Raw genomic sequence first — 7097 nt, 5'->3', positions numbered from 1 at the left:
TTCTCCCAACTAGACAAAATTATGTTTTAAAATAAGATTTTAAGAGTCAGAGAACTTTATGTATGGAAATATTCAAATAGAGTAAGGAGCGTTCCACTACCTCCTTTGACCATATTTAATTCAAACGGGGGGAAAAAAAAGTAACCCCTCATACTCTTCATGTGAAGTCTGTCTTAAATTCAGTGGGATTTGATTTTTTAATTTCTGCAGATCCCTAAAACCTTTCTAGGGGAAACAAGAACCTGTATGTAGTGGGGCTAGAAAATTGATTGCATTTTGCTAAGTTCCTTACTACTAGAGCAAGTCCACGTATCCCAAGGGTTAAATATGCCTGATTGAAAAGTCATTGGTGTGAAGTACATGCATCTTCAATCCACAATGCTTAAAGTTAATACTAATTATTCCAGACATTTGCAATAGAAGCTTCTGAACATTTGCTAGTAATAAAATTGGGGGGGGGGGGGGGAGGGGGGGGGTAGATCTCTAACAACCCTGGTTACAGCCAGCTATGCGTAATAAAGTATTTAATTAAGTAGTGCAAGTGTTCTCTGAGCTCTTATGGGATGGGAAGGTGGGGAGAGTGGGATTACAGCTCACAGCACTAAATCAACATACACCATTATGGGCACATATGGTGCAAGTGGAATTCAGAAGTTTAAACATCTGAGGCCAGATCACCCCCACTGCTATAAAAGTTATCCTGTTAAAGAATAGGAGTAATGGTCATAGTACCTTCTGCCAAATATGAAAATGAGAACTAGAGACAGGAAACATTGTTCAGATAAAAACAGGTTTGAAGCTCTGTAACATCTGCTTTGGGTCTTCCATTGGTCCGAATGCTGTACACAAGTCCTGTTTTGACCAATTCAGGTATAATAGAGGCTCACATTTTAACAGGCATCAAAACAACTGTGCAGCAGCTGGTGAGAAACTGTGTCTTTGCTATATGGCATAGTGCAACAGATTGTATTTGTAAAAGTGAATTACTGGATGGTAATATACTTATAGGTGCCCCGCTCACATTTTGTTAGGTTATGAAATATAATGAATTAAAATTCTTATCATCCATATATAATAAAAAAATATAGAAGTAATTTCTCAACAACAATTATGTCAAACAGAACCAAGAAACAGGTCACAGAGTCCAGCTCTGCATCTCCATCTGGAATCACAGAACAGTCTACTTGGCTACATGCAATGAACACTCTCTACTAGGGCAGGATGAAAAAAACGAGATTTACCGTCAAAATTACCTCAGAGCCTAAAATTAAAAAGGGATTCTATGCTAAAGAAGTTCTAGATGTGACACTTCTCATGGTCAATATGTTTCTGTAAATGTCACTGTTGCAAGTGTCTTGATGAGGAAAAATGCAAGGAAATCAAAGTATTGCAATGATTATATTGAGGTAAAGAAGATGAAGCCTGCAGAATTAGAAGAGGTCCTACAAACAGCTTGGAAGTGTTAATACCTTTCTAACCAGTTCATAGTATCAACTTAATGACATGGTAGCATCTCTGCTGCATAATATAGCTTTCAGTAGTTTGTCGGCTATGTGAAAATGTATGTGACCAAGTAGGTATTTAGTGTATTCACTGTGAGGTCTGAACCCTAGGAAAAAAAGACTGCCGCTATGGTTAAATTTTGTACATGATGAAAAATGCCAAGCATTTTGTTCAGCTCATCATCTACTGAATGGTATAAGTAATACATTCGAAGTTAACAGTGTCAGAGAGATCTGTATTGTGTGCACAAGACCTAGATGAAACACATACATGCTGCTTTTAGCTGGTGTCAGAGGACCACTGATTTTATCAGGTGAAGAGCTCTTTCCTTTAGAGAACATTTCTTCATCCTCCAACAGAGATGAGTGGATTCCTTAACCTACATACTGCAAGCCAGGAAGGAGATCAACTGGATCTCAAGAAATCTTAACATAACCTTTGATCTATGAATAATTCATTAAGTTTATTTTTATTAGCAAATTCCTTAACTTTTGAAACAAGTGGTCTTATAATCACTCATACACCTGGGAAAATGGAGGAAATAATAGTCTTTACATATGGTATTGAGGCTATGATACATTTGCTGTAAGACGACAAATTACTACTTTCAGATTTTGCATACTAGTAACTGTTGCTTACTTAATATCTACAAGTATTGTAATAGTGGCAAACGATTCTGCTAAATTCCTGACAATACAACATTGCAATTAACCGCTGCATAACTGGCAAATGCAGCAAGCATAGATATGAGCATAAGTTTTCCAATCAAAACTGTACCTGAAAATGTTTATTCTTTTGATCAACAGAACTAGTCTAGGAAGCAGTGAAGTTAGCCCTGGGTTCACTCTGGTACTGCTACACAGTCATTTTATGAATACTATGTTTGGCCTATTTACTGATGCTGTGGCTAGTTTTGTGAAGCACACACTATGCTCATACTGTTTAATCCTCATGGCATCGCTGAAAGTGCAAGCAGCAATACGTGCAATGGCTCCTCATATCAGAGCATCTTAGTACACACTTGAAAGACAAAAGGAAGAACTGTTAACATCTTGCTTCCAGTGTTGTTTCCAGCCAACTGTCATTCCTGCAACTTGTTTCCAGTTTCTTCATTTTGCCATAGTAGCAGCAGCTAAGGGATGAAAGGGACCCCTACGTTATTTAAAAGTCTTCTCAATGGAAGCAGGAGAGATAAGGGAACAGAATAGGACCTGTGTTAAACCTTAAGGTGTCTCCAGCTACCTGGTAAGACACCGACAACAGTTCACACAGACAGTTGGACCAACACTGTAAACCACATGGAAAATAAATTATAGGAAATCACCAAGTGGTCAGCAATGGAGAAAAGTAGGCATACATCAAGACCATTCCCTGTTTTGAAGCGCATCTGCTTCTTTATGGTTTGGTTTTAAATAAAAGTCTTGCTTTAAGAAGGTGATTTAGTATTTAGTTATTATGAATATTGTTTCCAGTGGGAATAAGCTAGAGACAACAAAGCTGACTTAGTGCTGCTGAGGCAGCTGTGATGAATCACAGGAGACTGGTGGGAACAGAGTGTGGTTCAGCTGGGAGGTGATGGATGCCTGTAGTTATTTATTCTGGAGGGTATGAGGGTGAGCTGGAAGTGCAGTTATCCCTGTAACTGCAACATTCTCTGACTAATCAAGTTTGTATTTTAAGACAAGTGATGTTGAGAAGCCAATGGATTTTGTACCTCTGTTTTCTGTACTCTTGTTTAAAAAATAAATTGACGGGTGTCAATATATTTAGCATTTAAGTAACAAACCACCACCACAAACAGGTCATCTAGTGACTAAATCAGTTAAATCAGTACACAATAGGTAAAGTATCCAGCCATCTGGAACATTATCTTTCTAATATTAACATAAAAAAAAAAAAAAAAAAAAAGAAAGAAAACAGGTAAACTTTATCACTTAAATGTATTTCCATACCAAGTATCAGCTATTTAAACTCTCCTGCTTCTGTTTTGGCAACATGTTTGGTAACCTATTACTTTCCAACCTCTGTGAAGCAGAGTATGAGAAGCTCTGGCTGCTGATGTTGTTTAGTTACTATGTTCAAAAACAATTCAAGTCTAATGCCTACTATAACAGAGAAAGCAAGTCAACTTCTCAAAGGCTCATGTAAACACCATGTGAAGTAGAACAAAACAGGAGGGAATTGTGATTAACAGACAGTTCACGTAAATAACTAGAAAAAACACTTATTTCATAGAAGGGAAGAGAACTCCATCAGAACTCCTTTCCTCAGCAGCACACAGAAGCTCAGAGAAATCCAGATAAAAATCACAAAACTTCTTCACATCTATGTATAGCTGAAAGTATTGCCCCTTAAACATCTATTTAATGTTTTGAAGCCTTTTTTAGACTGTGCTCCTGAAGACAGGATTAAGTAAATGCGGTGGTGGAGAGCAGTGGTCACAACCAACATTTTTTAGACCACCTTATATCACTGAGCTATTACAGATGGCAGAACATAGCTGTCACTGTTAATAGCATGTTAATTCATGCACTATAGGAGCGTCCTCACATGCACAGCTCACTCACACAGTCACTAAAAGCCATGCAGGCATCCCCAGCAAGGGTCATGGACATCAGGTTTGGACATCAGGACATCACCAGAGCCAAAGCAACATCTGACTTCATCTTGTTCATTACTTGTGTTCCCTTATGCTGCCCTTAGCACCTCTGCAGAGGATCTAAGGGAGGGTGATGTTTTGAGATACTGCATGCATTTTAAATTTATTCAAACTTAAAATATACAGAACAAACTTTATTTAAAAATGAAATATTTCCTAAAACATCCCAAATCCATGTATTTTCTTTTATTCCCATTGAGAAGCAAGCAACAAAACAAAACAAAAACAGGGAAAAGATACTGCTGTTTCTGAGAGGCAGAAGAATTCCAGTCTTCTCCTGTGTCTGCGTCACTGTTTACCCCAGGCTTAGCAGGGTAAGAGCATAATCTCATTCAATCCTCCATATAGCTGTTTGGAGATTTGTGATTTTTTTAAAAAAAAGAGGATAATGCAGGGAGATAAGTTACATGTGTCCAATGCCATATAGCAAGTTGTTGCTGATTAGTGATCTTCTGTAATGGTAATGCAGCATAGTCTTTGGGGGATTGCAATTGATCTCTTCTGAAGATATACAGTGTGCCCCTTCATTGACCCAGCCTCTGAGACTGCAGAGTGCACTAGCAGTGAAGAATGAGAGAACAACTTTGAAGGCACTTTAAAAGCAATGGTAAGAATTCAGGTTATATTAAGAAAATTTTCAGTTAGCTCTATTTTGTTTACTCACATTTAGCAATTGCAAATAGCATTGCAGTTTTGTATCAAGGCTACTTTAGTTATTAGTTAGTAGCAATAACAATTTAAAATAAAAAGCATCTGGGTCATTTACGCCCTGAAAATCACAGCAACCACAAGTTTTGACACTACTTGTTCAGTTGCACTGGTAATATGGGTTCTTTCCAAGAAGTCATAGAAATATGTAAAACAGAACTGAGCTATGACATTCCTCACAGAAGTTTGTTTGAACTGATCTTAAGTGTTTTAGCAATGGGAATTCTGCACATTTCCTAGGCATTCATTTTCACTGCTTACTTCGGCAAAGAGATTTCTACATCACAAATGGTGATTATAGTTGCCATAGATGCCTAGGGATTAAGAATATACGGATTGTTGCTTGCTTATGCCTACAGAGGACATCAACACCACAGATGAACTCGATGTGGAGGTAAGAGGCATTTTCTCAGTACTGCAGTAAACAAGTACAGAGAACTCTCTTTTTGGTCCTGTGGCCATGATGGATTCCCTTTGCTCAAATCAAATCCAATGATACCAAATGCTTTAAACAGGTAAATGCTTTCTTTAAGAATAGATCATGTTCCTAATCCAAGAGCCTCAGCCAAAAAAAATAATATATATATATATATATGCAAGGAATCATTTCTAGATTTCATTTGTAGTTTACACATGTAAGGGTATCAGGTGCTAGTTTACAGGCCCATGGAGTCTTCCCAAAGTAACTACTGTCCTACTGGCTATAAGCCACTGTTGCTTCAAGCTTCACCTTCACAGCTTCAGCACAGCAGCTGGATGTCAAAAAAAAAAAAAAAATGTTCAGAAGATGAAAAACAGTGGTAATACAACAAAATTTATTAATCTAAGTTAAAGAAGCAAGGCCTACTGTTTACAAACACTTCTAAAATCTCTTGAGAAGCTCCTTGTGCCTATTTAAAATATTATCTGACAGCCTAATTTTCCACAGGCAGGTCCCAATTCAAAGAGCATTACCCCATTTTACTAAGCACTTAAATCTTTTCTTGATTGAGGATGTACCCCCTGAAACATTAGGAATTGAGATTTTTTTTTTTATTATTTTTTATTTTTACTTAAAATCCTCCATAATAAGCTAAGCTGTATATTCTTGCTGTAGTTGACTAGCTCAGGCATATGGAAATTCACTAAAGATAACTTTTTGCTAAATCTTTCTTTAACCTGATAACTGCAGTTCCTGAGAAAGTATGCTTTGTGAGTGATTTTGACACAGAAGGAGGTATTACATACATTGTTCTGTTGTAACTCCAAATATCTGCTCCTCCATAGGTGCCACTCATGTAAAGAGCATTACGTGTTCTGTTGCAAATGAAGATAGTCAAAAACAGGCACAGATCTATATGCAGAGATGTAGTTTGCCAACTCACACTCAAGCACAGTTCCAGCACTGAAGGGTTTTATGTTGATGACTGCTGTGCAGCCAACCCACCTGTCAAGATACAGAGAGAAGTTACTTAAAATAAAGAATGCCTGGTGTAAATCAAAAATCTATGAAAGGAGGCCTTAATCTCCTGCCTCCAGCTCCACAAGGCACTGTGACAGTTGATTTCAGACTTATTTACTGAGTTCCTTTCACCTTTTTTCCCCCTTCATTAATTTACTGGGGAAAGCTAAAAGGGTGGACTGTTGTCCAAAGAACAGATGTTATTGCAAGTACTGCTGCTTCAGATAGCCTTCCCCTTTACCTTCCTAGTTAAATGAAACATTCCCTCACACATATACACACATACTATGCACAAAGAGCTGTCTGTAGAAGAGAGCAGTTGTGTCACTCTTTGTATTATTTAGCACTAGGATGGGTTTGTTTAACATTTTACCAGCTGCATTTTAGACCAACTGATTGGTCTTAACCTCTCTGGCCCTTCTTGATCTTTGGAGATTTCACTGTGGGTACAGATGCAAAGGCTGCACGAGGAAAAACTCTTTAATCAGGTAGCTTGTTTGTTTGCTTGGCTGTAGCTGTTTGGGGCAGGTCAGGAAGATTTTGATGGAAAATGGGTGTGTGAACACATAAGGGCACATTTCTATTCATTTTAGGGATCTGGCTATTAGCCAGACTTTTTTTTTTTTTTTTTTTGGCATTGTCCATGGGTTTTATACTTAGTTGTCTCCCCCTGCCCCCATCTTAGATTGTGAAGTGTCCAAAGGGAAAGAATGGTTGCAAATAAAACGAAACAGTCACGTGGGGGCCTGTGAAGAATAATATTACTGTGAAGCTGGGATAATAAAA

The 7097-nt window shown here is 37.8% G+C and overlaps 1 long non-coding RNA gene across 1 annotated transcript; it reads right to left on the bottom strand.

Moving 5' to 3' along the window:
* Window positions 1-1940: 1940 nt before the first annotated feature.
* Window positions 1941-6291, bottom strand: LOC118158181. The gene is made up of 2 exons (XR_004746809.1): window positions 6098-6291; window positions 1941-2635 (listed from the first exon to the last, which is right to left on the bottom strand). It is a non-coding gene; the product is annotated as an uncharacterized LOC118158181 (long non-coding RNA).
* Window positions 6292-7097: the final 806 nt, after the last annotated feature.

This window comes from Oxyura jamaicensis, chromosome 1 (assembly GCF_011077185.1).
Source record: "Oxyura jamaicensis isolate SHBP4307 breed ruddy duck chromosome 1, BPBGC_Ojam_1.0, whole genome shotgun sequence".
Lineage (NCBI taxonomy): Eukaryota > Metazoa > Chordata > Aves > Anseriformes > Anatidae > Oxyura > Oxyura jamaicensis.
The sequence above is the reverse complement of the archived record's forward strand: the minus strand, read 5'-3'. Positions and strand labels throughout refer to the sequence as shown.